We start from the raw sequence: 17032 nt of genomic DNA, 5'->3' as shown, positions 1-17032 counted from the left end.
AAATGGGAGGAACATAGGTATATCCACTTTCAATAACACTTATCCTTTCCAATAAACTTTTAGGCACACCCACTTTCAATAACACTTATCCTTTTCAGATATATGTTAAAACTTTACAATAAACCTTTAGTCTAATTTGTTTTAAAGAAAAATCAACATTATATTTATACATGCACCTTTAATCTAGGTTAAATACTAATATTATTTCACCTATGCTCCCTTCTTTTTAAATGCAGAAAAGAAACCTTTATTTATTGTTGGAATTAGGGTTAGAGTTACAACAATGCACACACACAAGATAGAGAAGCTTGAGAGCACACAAACTCACTAGATTAGAATGAACAAATGTGTGCCACAGATACAAAAGATAAGTACACATCCCAAATGAGTAGATAAGAGGGTGTACATACGCACGGGGGAAAAAACCTTCTAGTGAGGGAAAAAATGCCCTAGTGGTCCTAAGTGTGCTCACACACATCACTACCATATAATGCTACAAATCCCCCCTAGAGTGATGATGTGAACATGTACAGGGTATGGCCGATAAATCCTAAAAGGTAGTAAGCCCAAAGCTTTACGAAAATCTTTGAACTTTCACGAGGAAGAGCCTTCATAAATAAATCTGCCATGTTGTCATGTGTAGGCACCAAGGTGATCTCTATAGAGAGTCTCCTTGACATAGTGGTAATGCACCTCAATGTGCTTAGTGCGAGTATGAAACACTGGGTTCCTTGCAACAACTGCCAATGTGCTCTGGCTGACTGCTAGTGAAAATTGTAGTGCTAGATGATAGTCCAACACCCAAATAAGCCATAAGATATCTGAGAGCCACACACACTCAACTGTAGCTGGTAAAAGCTACCCTGTAATTAGCTTCACAGATGGAAGTGGCCACTGTAGGTTGCTTCTTGCTGAGCCATGATATACATGAATCACTAAGGTGAAAGCAAAAACTACTAGTGGACACTCGTATATCATAACATCCAGCCCAATCTCAAAATCACTGAAAGTATGTAGCTGTGACTCACCCCCCTTTGGATGAAATAATCCAAAATACTGAGTGCCCTGTAAATAGCAAAAAACCCTCTTAACATCCTGCCAATGCTTCGTACCTGGGCTATGCATAAATCTGTTCAACTGTGAGACTACATACTGTATATCTCGCCTCATGTTACACACATAAAGAAGGGATCCAACAACCTACTAATACAAACTAGCATCAAAAGAGTATCCTGCATCTTGAAGACTAAGTCGAGTACTTATCTCCATAGGTGTAGCCATAGGTTTACAGTCTTCAAGATTAAACCTCTTCAATAGCTTTTGTATATATTTAGACTCCAGCATAACAATGCCATCATTGCGTTGCATAAACTGAATCCCCAAATAGTAATGCAAGGGCCCCAAATCTGACATCTCAATGATGACTGCAAATCAGCCTTAAAGGCTGAAATCTAATATATATCGTGTCTCATGAGCAACATGTAATCAACGTATAGAATGATGACCAAAAATGTATCCTTACTTCTCTTCACATAGAGGGTACTGCCTATTGGACTATTGCAAAAAGAATTTTCAACCAAGTGTGCATGAATCTTCTCATCAGGAGTGTGCTTAAGGCCATAAAGAGCCTTTTTCAACCTACATACTTTAGACTCTTCTTCTTTTATCACAGCAAAACTAGGAGGCTGTGATACATACACCTCCTCATATAAATCACCATTCAAGAATGCAGTCTTAATGTTCCACCCATGATGTGCTGCCAAAGCAATGAGACACCTAATGGTAGTTATACACACGAGATGTGGGTGCAAAGGTCTCATCATCATAATCAATGCCCTTTTGTTGGGCATACCCCTCTGCAACAAGTCTGGCCTTGTAGCGATCAATGCTACCATCTACTTTGTGTTTTAACTTGTAAGCCCACTTAGTATTAATGGCCTTCTTGCCATGAGGTAGATCTATCAAATACTAGGTGTCATTCTTGAGTATAGAGTTATACTCATCTTGCATAGCATGCATCCAATGATCATCATCCTGTGCTTCCTCAAAGGAAATAGGTTCCTCCTCATTACATAAAGTAGAAATGAGAACATGATCCACATGAGAATAATCTACATGATGAGAACCTGCACAAGTTCTGCTAGGTAAAGGAGTTGCCAACTTGCTATCTCTCAATGTTTGCACAAGCCATTTTGGCACATGCCTAGATTCTTCTATGGCTGCGCTATCCTTATCCACTACATCCTCAATAATTGCCTCATCAAAAGGCTGATTTGTAGGCTGATTTTGCACCTACAAAGGCTGAATTGTAGCAGTTGGCCAATTGCTCTACATATGGCTGCCCTCCATTAAACAAAGGTAGGAGCGAATTAAACATGTCCCGTGAGCATACATTCTGCTATTTTTTGCATGAAAGCATGGGTTGAATTGAGTTTTCGACAACATCTCTACTTACCAAAATCCACTTTGAGGCCGGATGGTAGAGTCTATATCCCTTGCTTTCTGAACTGTATCCCACAAATATGTATTTAACTGCCTTATCCATCAAGCTTACATAAGCAAGACAACCAAAAACATGCAAATGAGCCACAGAGGGCTTTTTGCCATGCCAAGCTTCATAATAAGGAGTTTTAGACTGCAAGGCCTTGGTAGGGCATTTGTTCAACACATAGTTTGCACACATAGTTGCCTCTAACAAAAAACCATGAGGTAAATCTTGGGCTTTCACCATACATCGTGCCATCTCCATGAGAGACATGTTCTTCCTCTCAGCCAAACCATTTTGCTGAGGTGTGTATGGAACTGTACATTGATGCCTTATGCCTTTTTCAGCCATATGTGCATGAAATTCCTTGGACATATACTCCCCCCCTTGATTTGAATGAAGGGTGCCAACTTTACATTCACATGCATTTTCAGCCATGGTGGATACAAAGTGCCTAAAGCACATAAAAACCTCTGGCTTTTGCTTTAATGGATACACCCAGCTATATCTAGATTAATCATCTCAATAAAAGTGACGAAGTAGAGATATCCCCCAATAGATGGTGTCCTCATATAGGACCACATACATCGCTAAGCTGTAATTTCTTAATAGCTCTCACAGATCCCCCAATAGATGGTGTCCTCATATAGGACCACATACATCGCTAAGCTGTAATTTCTTAATAGCTCTCACAGATCCATCCTTTGGAAATGATGCCCGATGCATTTTACCAAGAATACACCCCTCAACATACATGTCTAGTAGGGGTCTCAAGAGTTGGCAATTCAGATACCATATCATGCCTTGGCAATTCAGATACTATATCAGTTTCAGTCAGTGGCCATGGCTGATAACAGCAATGATGTATTTCGCATGTTGTCTGCTGAAGACAAACTGGATGGAGACAGCAACTACCCACTTTGGGCATACATGATGCAGCATGTTTTGGTTGCAAAAGGAGTGTGGAACATTGTGCAGGGTACGGATGTACGTCCAGGTTCTGTGGATGTAGGATCTGTTGAGGATGTTGCAAGTTCTAGCAGCTCTACTGTTGCTGCTGTTTTACCCACTGCTGAACAAGCTTGTTGGGATGGTAAAGATGCGCAGGCTCATGCCTTGATTGCACCTTCTGTCAAACGTAACATCACCCCACATATTCGTTGTAACGCCTCCGCTACGGCTGCGTCTTCCTCAAGCCGCCATAGCCTAGGCGTGGAGAAGAAGAGAGGGTGGAAGTCGGTTTACCTCCCAACCATATAATGACGAGTTAGGGTTTCTCGTTGGGTTTTATACCAAAACCCTGGCCTGTGTCCACACCTCCTAGCCCGGCCGCCCATCTTACTTAAGAGCCGTGCTAACTTAGATGTGTACACACATAGACCAAGCCCTAACGCCCATTAACCCCTGAACCCCGCTAGCACTAATAATACTCTCAAGACTCCGAAAGCTATTAACTTATGCTAGGATTCGACTTTCGTAGGACCATAGTCCTGACATTACTCCCCCCTTCGAAAAGAGTTTTCGTCCTCGAAAACAAAAGTGGGGAAACGTTTCCTCATCACACTAATGTTTTCCCAAGTGGAGCCTTCCTCTGGACAGTCCTTCCACTTGATAAGAGCTTGTTTCCGAACTTGGTGGTGAGTACGTAACATGTGGTAATCCAAAACTCTTTCTGGTTCATGAGGCAGTATTGGGGGTTCTACATATTCTACCAAGAAAGAATCATCCACCGGCCTTTCATGACCCATAAGGCGTTTCCTCAAACGGCTTACGTGAAAGATGGGATGAACCTTGGAATGTGCTGGCAACTCAAGTTTATAGGCTACTGGGCCCACCTTCTTGAGTATCTTAAACGGTCCACAAAATCGGGGCGATAATTTTGGTACGGGACCTGTTTTTAAACTGGTGGAGTTTTCTGGTACCTTCAAAAACACCCAATCACCTTCTTGAAAGTGAAGTGGCCTACGTTTTTGGTCCGCAAACTTCTTGTAACGATCTTGCGCTTGACGAACATTTAATCGTGCAAGGCGCAACATATCCATATGGTCTTGGATAAAATCCTTAACCTGACTGATTTTCTCATTCGCCAGTCCCACACCGACACTGGTGAACGTGGCTGAAAACCATACATCAACATGAAAGGGCTAAAGCCTGTCGAGACATGCTTTGCACTATTGTAAGCAAACTCAAGAATAGGCAAATCAGACTCCCAATCAGATTGTTTTTTGCTGACATATGCCCTAAGCATATCTTCCAGCACTTGATTAACCCGTTCAGTCTGACCATCTGTCTGCGGCTGTACTAAGGTTCAACATAGTATCCAGCTTACTGAATACTGCTCGCCAAAAATGGCTGTTAAACTTGCGATCGCGATCACTGACAATATTGGACGGTAAGCCATAAAGTCGGTAAACATTCTCCACAAAAAGGCGTCCCAATTCTGGAGTTGTAACTGTTTCTTAGTAGGCACAAACCGACAAAGCTTGGTTAATCGATCCACGATTACCCAAATAGCATCATGTCCACGATTCGTTGTGGGCAAGCCCGTTGTAAAATCCATAGAGATACTTTCCCACTTTCCGTCGGGAATCTCTAATGGATGCAGTAACCCGCTAGCTTTAAGACGTTCTGCTTTGTTCACTTGACACTTCTGACAGTGGAGAACATAGTCAGTAATATCCTTGTGAAGTCCAGGCCAATAGAAATGCTTTCTTACGAGAGCATACGTTTTGCGAATGCCCGCATGACCTGCACTTGGACTATCATGACACTCAAAAAGAATTTGGCGCCTAGTGTCTAAGTCCAATGGAACACAAACTCTCCCCTTGTGGAGTAAGTATCCATCATCGATGGAAAAGCTTTTCCATCGCTGTAGTTCATCTTGTGATAAAGAAGAACCATGTGTGGAAGAACTGGGAACACTACCGTTTGAGTGAGAGGGACCCCTCATTTGAACATGATTCCACACCTTTGAGTATGTTGAATCCTGCTTGCATTTGCCTCGTAAAGATTCTAACAATTCGCTTTTCAACTCTGTGAATAATAGCGAATTAATCTCTGGCATACGACTCAAAGCATTAGCTACAATATTATAACGTCCTTTGCGATAGCGTAGCTTGCAATCATACTCCTGAAGGATCTCAGCCCATCTGGCCTTTCGACCCTGCAAATCTGTTTGGTTCATAAACCACTTTATGCTTTCGTGATCAAAAACAATCTTGAATTGTGCACCATATAAGTAATGTCGCCATTTTCGTAAGGCATATATGATGGCAAAGAGCTCACGCTCATAAGCTGAGTAGTTTTGTTGAGCACGATTGAGCTTCTTGCTCTCATAGGCAACAGGATGACCATCTTGAATGAGAACCGCACCCACTGCCTTAGCACTGGCATCCGTTTCAATCACAAATGGTCTTTGAGGATCCACAATTGCCAAGATGGGAGCCGTAGCCAAAGCAACTTTAAGCTTATCAAAGCTACGTTGTTGCTCCTCACACCATTGAAAGGTAATTACCGCACCTTTCAATTGATCAGTCATGGGAGCGGCAATCTTTGCATAACCGTTCACATATTTGCGATAAAATCCTGCCATTCCTAAGAAGATTTGAAGTTCTTCCTTACTTCGAGGTGCTGGCCATCGCATAATAGCATCAACCTTACTAGCATCCATAGCAATTCCGTCTGCAGAAATTACATGACCTAGGTATTGTATGCTATCCTTGAGAAATTTGCACTTACTTTCTTTCGCGTAAAGTGCATTCTCGCGTAGTAACTGAAAAACTTTTCGTAAGTGTTCCAAATGCTCTTCTAAAGTCGAACTATAGACCAAAATGTCATCAAGAAAGACAATGACAAATTTGCCTAAGTACGGCCTTAGTACGCTATCCATAAGTGTTATAAACGTTGCCGAGGCATTAGTAAGCCCAAACGGCATAACCAAAAACTCATAGTGTCCAAAGCACTGCAAGGCCTTAGTGGGACACCTGTTGAGTACATATGCAGCACACATGACAGCCTCAAGCCAAAACGCATGTGGCAAAGCTTGGCTCTTGACCATACATCGTGCCATCTCCATAAGTGACCTATTCTTCCTCTCAGCAACACCATTTTGCTAAGGGGTATACGGCACTGTACATTGGTGTTTTATTCCACGACTAGCCAGAAATGCATCAAACTCTTTAGACATGTACTCCCCCCCTCGATCAGTACGGAGGGTGCCCACAGTACAATTGGATACATTTTCAACCATAAGAAAAAACTGTTTGAAGCACAAAAACACTTCGGACTTTGCCTTCAGTGGATATACCCATGCATGCCTTGAGTAATCATCAATGAAAGTCACGAAGTACAAGTGTTTACCAAATGACGGAGTTTGCATAGGCCCACATACATCACTATGTACAAGCTGCAATTTGCGAGTGGCCCGCACAGAACCATCCTTTGGAAATGCAGAACGCTGCATTTTGCCCAAAATACAGCCTTCACAAACATGTTTCAATGGTGCCTCAAGAGGGGGCAATGAAGCAACCATATCAAATTTCTGCAAACGCAGCAAACTAGCAAAGTTCAGATGACCAAAACGAGCATGCCATAGTTTTGCATCTGAAACTGCCTTTTCATCAGAAATTGCATTTGCTGAATCTTCCACACACTTGTCATAAGAATTGAGCCTATACAGCCCACGAAACAAGATGCCAGATGCAATAATCGTATCACCATAAGTCAAATCATGAACAGTACATCTGTCATCCACAAATTTGACTACAAATCCAAGTCTAGCAAGCGCAGAGACAGACAATAGATTCTTCTATATCCCTGGCACATACAAAGCATCTGAAAGTGTGAAAGCGTTGCCATTTGCAGCAGTAAGCATAATTTTACCAATGCCCTTCACTGGGTAAGAAGCATTATTGGCACATGTGACAGTATTCCCATTAGGGACAGCCTCAAGAGAAGTGAACATATCACGATGCGAGGTAATGTGCTTTGTAGCACCACTGTCAAAATACCATACATGAGAGTCAACAGAAACTGCCAAACATGCATCATGTACAGATGGGTCATACTAGCAATACACGCTAAACGCCCATTCTGTATCCTGCACAACATTTGCAGAATCTGCATTTGTAGAAGCATCCGCTATTGTGGCTGCATTTGACTCTTTCTTCTTTGCCTCTTTAGCCTTTAGCTTAGGGTAATTCTTAATGACATGATCATTTGCGTTACAATAGTTGCACCTGGTCTTTTTCTTGCCTTTATCAAGAGCCTTCTCAGACTTATTGTTGCTACCTGTGGAAGGAGAAGAAGTTGCAGACCTACTAATAGGAGAAGAAACAGTGGAAGGGGCTGCCTTACCACTTCTTCTCTGCTGTTGGGCAGCAATAAATGCTTAATCAACTGCACGTTGCTTGGCCCTGTTTTGCCTGGACTGCGCTTCTTGCAAGAGCTTGTTGACTAAAGTATCATACTTGACAGCATCAGGTCTGTCCTCATTAAGAAGTCTCCACGTGGAAGCAAAAGTCTGATATGTCTCAGGTAAAGCATCAAGAACAGTCTGCACAAGAGAATGATCAGGAATAATCTCACCTGCAGAAATCAACTGTTCTTTGAGATCTTTAATCTCAGCAAGAAAAACATTCATGTCATCATCTTCCTGCATAATCTTCAATTCTAGCTCTTTACGCAGGTAAGCGATTTTTGCCTCGTTTTACGACCTGCATACAAACCAGCTAGAATATCCCAAGCCTGTTTTGCTGTTTTAGCTGAACGAATGTCAGGACTATGGTCCTACGGAAGTCGAACCCTAGCATAAGTTAATAGCTTTCGGAGTCTCGAGAGTATTATTAGTGCTAGAGCGGGGTTCAGGGGTTAATGGGCGTTAGGGCTTGGTCGATGTGTGTACACATCTAAGTTAGCACGGCTCTTAAGTAAGATGGGCGGCCGGGCTAGGAGGTGTGGACACAGGCCAGGGTTTTGGTATAAAACCCAACGAGAAACCCTAACTCATCATTATATGGTTGGGAGGTGAACCGATTTCCACCCTCTCTTCTTCTCCACGCCTAGGCTATGGCGGCTTGAGGAAGACGCAGCCGTAGCGGAGGGGTTAATGGGCGTTAGGGCTTGGTCGATGTGTGTACACATCTAAGTTAGCATGGCTCTTAAGTGAGATGGGCGGCCGGGCTAGGAGGTGTGGACACAGGCCCGGATTTTGGTATAAAACCCAACGAGAAACCCTAACTCGTCATTATATGGTTGGGAAGTGAACCGACTTCCACCCTCTCTTCTTCTCCACACCTAGGCTATGGCGGCTTGAGGAAGACGCAGCCGTAGAGCAGAGGCGTTACACTGGTATCAGAGCCAGCGGCGGCAGGCGTGACCTGCACGAGAAAGAGCTCGACGCTGTAGCAAAAGAAACGAGCGCAGCCGTCGCCTGTACGGCCGCAGCCTACGCGCGCCTGCGTGAACAGCCCACAGCGAGCGTCTTCGCCGCCTACCTGTCGTCTGTACGGCCACCACAGCAGACGCCTAAGGCGGCGACCAAGGCAGTCCGGCAGTCCTAGAAGGCGATTGGTGAGCGATCGTTGGCGAGCGCGCGAGAATTCTTCCTTACTTAAGTGGCACAAGGGGGAGGCTTCACCATCCAAGGAGTGGGGTTTTGAACCCACCACCGCAAGCTCCAAGGCAAGTGTGCTAGCCACTTCACCTTTTCACTTGTGTTGTTCTTCTCTTCAAAAGAACTCTACTTATTCTTTCAAGGGAGGACACAAACTACAAGGAAAGTGACACAAACTACAAGGAAAGTGACCTTTTCACCTTCAACTTTCCTTCTTTCAATTTGTGAGAGGAGTTTTCTATGCTCCAAGTTTGGAAGTTTTTGGTGGATGGATCTTCAACGACATGCTACATGCAACACACTTTTTTGCATGCATGTGTTGATTGACGACTCAAGTGGTGATTTCTTCTCGATTTCCGTGCATGCAAGAGGAATTCTTCTACGACGCTTCAATTGGAGTTCGCTTTTGAAGGTAATCCGTTCTCTATTTGTAAGCACGTGCATACCATGGCCTTAGCGGAACCGTCTCATGTTCACTTCGATTTTGAGAATGATATGCATGATGTTAGTGAGGCACACCCTTTGGGTGGTGGTGTGGGTGATTCGCGACAGGCCGTTGCGCCTGATCGGGATGACAACATGACCGATGCCGAAGGGGGTGCGAGTCCAATAGATGATTATGGTTTGGTAGACACGTTAGAGTTTGGGCGTCTCACTTCAAGGGTAGTTGCACTTGAGCGCACTATAACAAATGTCAATACCAATCTCACAAACATGAGCACACTTTTTACTGAATTTATGGCACGTTTTGCAAGTGGATCGGCGGCAAGTGGAGGGCCTATTCCGATAGTTATGCCTCCTCTTGTTCCAAATCCTACAGTAGAATCTATTGTACCATCTGTTGCAACGCAGGAAGGGGCTATGTTGAAAAACGTGAAGCCACCTGTGTTTAAGAGACAGGAGCGCGATCGTAACAAGGATGCGGTCCATACATTTTTACACAAGTGGACAGACTTGCATCGCTTACGCCGCACTCCCACTGCTATTATGGTCACACTTGAAGGTAAAGCCTACAAGTGGTGGATGAGTCTACCTATTGAAACTCGCCCTAAGACTTGGGAGGAGTTTGCGGCAGCTTTTAAAAAGGAGTTCTTATCGCAAAACGAGAAAGATCGGAGTTGGACAGCCTGGGACAAGTGCAAGATGGAAGGTCTTACACTTAATCAGTATGTGTCCAAATATCGTGAAGTCATTCTCAAGCTAGACGGTTTGGATGACTTTCAAAAGATTCGTGGGTTTGTTAGAGGCCTTGATAAAGAATATCAGGCAGGCATGGATAGACCGGCCAAATTCAATGGCTCGCAATTTAATGCTAATAAGCGTAAACTTGCCAGCAATTCTAATGAAAACACAAAGAAGTCTAAAGGGTCAAGTGGTCCATTGTCTCCACAAGACTATGAACGGGCTAAGAAGGAGAAACTATGTTATCATTGCTTAGGTAGTGATCATGAGAAGAAAAATTGTCCACAGTTGCCTCGCAAGAATAAGGATAAGGTCAAGGAGAAGGCTGTACACATGGTGCAAACGCTTCCCTTGGATGCTGATCCTAAGTATTCTGCGGTAGAGGTTTCGCACACTGCCGAGATGCATGAGTGTAATCTCACTGCATCTATGTGGCAAGAGACAGTTGGACCACATGATTTGGTCCGTATGCATGGCTCCATTTATGGTCATCGAGTACGTATTCTCATTGATGATGGTGCCACGCACAATTTCTTGAACTATGCATTAGTTAAGAAATTAAAGTTGCCGGAGACAAAGAGTTCTCATCGTTATGTGGTGTCCACCATTCAGGGGGATGATCACGATGTGTGGGATACTCTAGTACGGCAAGTGCCTGTGTTTGTGCAAGAACACACTATGATTCTTGACTTCCAAGTGATGAATATGTCTCGTGCGGATGTCATCTTAGGACGGGAGTGGTTGTATGGGTTAGGGTCATCACTCAAAAGGAGTTATGAACATAATACATTTACGTTTGAGGCCAATGGTAAGCATGTTTTACTTATTGGGGAACGTGATGTACCCCCAACACCACTCATATGTAATGCCGAACTCTCTTTTTTGGAGCATAGTAATCAAATAGAAGAAGTCTATTTTTGTTATTGTGTGTCGCAAACTAGTGGGTTTGATGTGCATGATGTTTCTTCTTCAAATGAATCTTCCTCAGCGATGCCTTCTTTCTCTTTACCTTCTTCTAAAATCTCTTTAAATAATCTTAAGCAACCAGTTAATGCTTTGTCTTTGCAACAACTGTTACAAGAATTTAAAGATATTTTTCCTAATGATTTACCAGAGGGTTTGCCACCCGAACGAGCTTTGCCTCATCGCATTGATGTCGTTCCGGGCACCAAACCAATTAGTAAGCCGTCGTACAGGCTTAGTGCGACTGAAGCAGCTGAGGTGGAACGTCAGCTTGCTGATTACCTTAGTAAGGGCTTCATTCGCCATAGTGCTTCACCATGGGCATCGCCCATTCTTTTGGTGAAGAAAAAGGATGGATCCATGCGCATGTGTGGATTATCGCTCCTTGAATGCGGTAACCATTAAGAACAAATACCCGCTACCTAAGATAGATGAGTTGTTTGATCAACTCAAAGGTGCGAAGTATTTTTCTAAAATTGATTTATGTTCAAGATATCATCAAGTGCGTATTAACGCTGATGATATAACCAAGACTGCGTTCCAGACTCTGGTCACTTGCGTGTCTTTGGTTGCTTGGCCTATGCTTTGCGTGTCTTTGGTTGCTTGGCCTATGCTTTAGTGCCTGTGCAACAACGCAGAAAATTGGATGATAAGGCTGTCAAATGCATTTTTGTTGGTTACAGTGCTGAAAGCAAGGGTTACAGATTGTATCATCCGCAGTCAAAGCGTATCTTGATTAGTCGAGATGTTGTTTTTGTGGAAGATGCTGTGCAGCCCTTGTTATCATGTACCAAAGAGATAGGTGTGAGCTCACGGGATGTATTTGATACGTTGTTGCCTCTCTTTACAGGTGGGAATTCAAATGTAAGTCCTAATGAGGTAAATATTCAGCCTACGCAGATTTCAAACAACATCATAGATCAGCCTATTTCTGATGCAGATTTACAAGATGTAATTCATGAGGATAGGGCTGAAAATGAGCAGGCTAGAGGTATGCCTAAATGGCTGGTGCAAACCTTGCGTGATAGTAAGATTGATGCACCTATTACTAGTCGTACTCGTTCAGGTTTTCAGCATGCCTCTTATGCATCAGATTGCTATGCTTTGGCTGTGTCTAGTATGTGTGAAGAGGAAGAACCTCTTTCATTTGATGAGGCACAAAATTCAGAAAATTGGTTGGTTGCAATGCAAAGTGAATATGATGCTATAATGAAGAATGGTACATGGTCTTTGTGTGATTTGCCTATTGGTAAAAAGGCCATTGGATGTAAGTGGGTTTTTAAATTGAAACGAAAGCCAGATGGCAGTGTTGATCGCTATAAGGCTAGACTTGTTGCAAAGGGTTATGCTCAAGAAAAGGGCATTGATTTTGATGAGACCTTTGCTCCCACTTGTCGTATGACTACCATTCGTAGCATTTGTGCATTGGCAGCTCATAATGGTTGGAATGTACATCAGTTGGACATAAAGACCATTCTTGGTGTACATCTAATCATTGCTCTCTATGTCGATGACATGCTGCTCACAGGACCAAATGACATGCTGCTCTCTATGTCGATGACATGCTGCTCACAGGACCAAATGAGAGTCATATTGCTGATTTTAAGGCTGATTTGAATGCCTCTTTTGAGATGTCAGATTTGGGGCATTTGCATCATTATTTGGGGATACAATTTAAGCAGTGTGATGGAGGTATTGCTTTGTGTCAGACAAAGTATATTGAAACATTGTTGCGGAGATTTGGCCTTGAAGACTGCAAGCCTATTGCTACTCCAATGGAGACAGGTTTGAAGTTGAGTCTTCATGATGCTGGAGATCACTTTGATGTCACACTCTATCAGACAGCTGTTGGTTGCCTCATTTATGTATGCATTACGAGGCCGGACATTCAGTTTGCAGTCTCACAGGTGAGCAGGTTTATGCATAGCCCAGGGTCTCAGCATTGGAAGGCAGTTAAATGCATCTTTCACTACTTGAGTGGCACCATACATCTTGGGTTGTTTTATCCCAAGGGGGGATCGTTGCCGCCAGATTTACATGCTTTTTCGGACTCAGATTGGGCTGGTTGCTATGACACAAGAGTGTCCACAAGTGGTTTTTGTTTCATGCTCGTTCGGTATCTCATGCATATCTTGGTTGAGCAAGAAGCAACCTACTGTGGCCACTTCTAGTTGTGAAGCTGAGTACAGGGTAGCTTTCACAGCTACGGTTGAGTGTGTGTGGCTCAGACGGCTTATGGTGGCTGACTTGGGTGTTGGACAGGAGTTTGCTACCTCTATCTTCACTGACAGTCAGAGTGCATTGGCAGTTGCGAGAAACCCAGTTTTTCATGCTCGCACAAAGCACATTGAGGTGCATTATCACTATGTCAGGGAGAGACTCTCAGCAGGAGAGATCAGCTTGGCCTATGTGCCAACACAGGACAACCTCGCCGATCTTTTCACAAAGGCGCTTCCTCGTGAGAAGTTCGAAGCTTTCCGCAAAGCTTTGGGCTTGCTCCCCTTTGTGGACTGATCTACTTCGAGCATGGCACTCCCCTATACATGAGTGCCAGCTCTCGTTCACACCATCACTCCCAGGGGGGATTTGTAGCTATATATATATAAAGGCAGTGATGTGTGTGAACACACTTAGGACCACCGGGGCACTTTTTCCCTCTTTAGGAGGTTTTTTCCCACGGCTTATATATACGCCCATCACTCTAGGGCTAACTTATCTTTGTACATTGACACAATCTAATACACTTTGTGTTGTGTGCATTCTTGCTTCTTCTTCTCCAAGCTTTGTGTGCTTTCCTGCAACCCTTATTCCAACAAGTTACACTTGCCCTTCTTTTTAGGCTTATCACCTTCTTTCTTTGCATCCTTATCTAAGGATTTTGATTTTGGCTTATAGCCACTATGCAAAGAAGCTTTACCTTTGCCTTTTTGATTGGCAATAAAAGCTTGGTCAAACCAACTCACATAACAGATCTGTTTTGCCTAGACTGCTCTTCTTGCAAGAGTACTGAAACCAGCTCATCAAATGTAAGGGCATTTGGATTTTCCTTCATCTCATGAGTCTAAGGGTAGAGGAAAAACTCTGATAAGAATCTGACAATGCATTGAGAACTATGGGCACCAATGTACTATTAGGATATATCTCATCCACACTAGCAAGCTGCTCCTTAAAATATTTGATCTTGGTCAAGAAGCTATCCATTGAGTCTCCCTCATTCATGTGCTCAGACTCCAACTGTTTGAGCAGATATGCAACACGTGCTTCATTGCGCACCTGATATAGTTTAGTAAGTGCATCCCATGCGTGTTTTGAAGTATTACATGACTAAATATGAGGAATAATGCTTCGCTTCACAGAAAGTGCAAGCAATGCATGTGCCTGTGCATCTCTTCCATCCCATCTTGTTTGAGCAGCAGTGGGAGGTACTAGTGGTGCATGTGGAGGAGCCACATCTGTATCAGATTCTACTTTAGATGTACCTACTACAGCACCTGGTTGCACTGGTAGTTATGAAACAGGACGAGTTTCACTACCACTGACCACATTACAAAGGCCTTTAGCAACCAGTACATGCCTCATTATATAGGACCACAATGGGTAGTTAGTCCCATCAAGTTTTTCCTCAGAACATGTTGAGTACATCTTTACTGCTAGTAGCCATGACTGTCTACCAAATGCAAAATCTTTCAACACACTGCAAGTACTTAGTATTCACTGAATGCAATCCCGAATGGCTGCCAACAAACAACTGACTGAATCAACTGCAAAGTGTATGAAAAATAACACAGAGTAGAGAATAGAGTGTTACTAGCAAAAGTATGATGGTCAATGTTGTTGAAGACACTATAGATGCTGTTTGCATACCAAATCTTCGCCGTTACTACACAGTCCAAACACCCAAAATCGAGCAGAACCAATCCAAAATGACGCCTCTCTAGAACATCTACAGAAACCTTGTGGTGCCCAAAATGCACCCGAATCGCCCCCTGGAACCTTGAAATTTTTGTATACTTTGTATATGTCACACTATAGTATATACCTTCTTCTCCGAAGAGGGTATCTTAATCGGAGAGAGAAAAAAAGGATCGTGAGGAGGGAGGCAGTCTACTAGATATCAAGTGTCAAGGAAGCTCTAGCTCTCTGATACTACCAATTGTTGGAATTAGGGTTATGGTTACAATAATGCACACATACAAGATAGAGAAGCTTGAGAGCACACAAACTCACTAGATTAGAATGAACAAATGTGTGCCAAATACAAAAGATAAGTACACACCCCAAAATGAGTACATACGCACGGGGGGAAAAACCTCCTAGTGAGGGAAAAAGTGCCCTGGTGGTCCTAAGTGTGTTCACACACATCACTACCATATAATGCTACATTTACTACACTCACACACGCTTCTTATCTTTTCATGACATAACTCTTGTGACATCTTTCTCTCTCTCTCTCTGTCTCTCTTTCAAAAATCTCTCTCTTCTAGACATAACTCCTGTGACATCTCGCTCTCTTCCAGACATAACTCCTGTGACATCTCTCTATCTCTTCCAAACATAAACTACAAGGTAGGGAAACCAAAGTTGAGACAACTATGCTTAATTATAGCACAATTGAGATCTTCCTAGTCACTCTCTCTCTGAGACATAAAAAGTGAATCTAAACTCAAGTACAAAAGGATAATTTTATCTCTTAACTTTGTAAGCTTGGATAATGAAAAAATATACTAGGTCTCTCTTATTTACCAACAAATAGACCCTTTTTTGTTTGCACACTTTCATTTAAAAAGGAGAGAGAATTTATCATCCTTGTAAAAGGAGATAAAAGGAGATAAAAGGTAGATTTTATGCTAATAGAAGAATCACTTAAATACTCTAATCAAATTTTCTTATTCATAAAAATGGTTTATAAGAAAAGAATACAATACAATTTAATTATATTAGTCTTGCACTAATAAAAGTTATTTTTCTTATCAAATATAAAAAGAATTATCTAATCTAATCTTCCAAGCATCTCAAACTCATTTATGAGATGCTAGAGCAATTTATAAGACCAAATAGTCTAATTGTGAAATGACATTTACTAAAAAAACACTAAATTATCTAAGATCCTCTATCAAGAATCTTAAATCATTTTTCATATAAAAATAAAATTAATTTTCCTAATCTATTCTATTAAGCATTTTAGATCTCTTTTCTAGCATTTAAAAGGCTTTTGTAGCTATATATAAAGGTTTAACAACCTTAGAAAAAAAGAATGTATCTTTACTATATATAGCCAAAGAGAAACAAAGACTGGCAAAAGCAACTCAAGAAAGGTATTCCAATAACACCACAAAAGATGCTTCTTATGTGGATATTATTGACTTTGATATGTTTTTTACATTTGTCTTTGAAATTGGGAAGGGTGTGTTTAGTATAAGCTTAGTTAGTCATGCTACTTTAGTGTAGATGATGCTGGAATTGTGCCTTCTCCTCCTACCAATGATATAGAGCAATGATGGTCTTGTATCTCACCTTTTTAATTTTATTAAAGCTCTATCTTTCTAATTTACTAGGTTATCCTTAGGAGTGTGTATAATAACACCTTTTAGTATAATAACACCTACTATTGTTAAACATTTTATTTTCTTGGTGAAAGACTACATTTCCATAGGAGATAATCTTGTAGAAAGAAGCATAAGGTACATTGTAGATTTTATACCGCTGGACTTTCATAGTGGGGAATGACTGACCTAGATTGTGTCCATGGAATTTATTAAGTGAGGCATGGAAATACCTCTTGATGGTTT

The sequence above is a fragment of the Cibotium barometz genome, chromosome 16, assembly GCF_041138505.1.
Source record: "Cibotium barometz isolate CiBa-2024 chromosome 16, ASM4113850v1, whole genome shotgun sequence".
NCBI classification, from domain to species: Eukaryota; Viridiplantae; Streptophyta; class Polypodiopsida; order Cyatheales; family Cibotiaceae; genus Cibotium; species Cibotium barometz.
The sequence above is the reverse complement of the archived record's forward strand: the minus strand, read 5'-3'. Positions refer to the sequence as shown.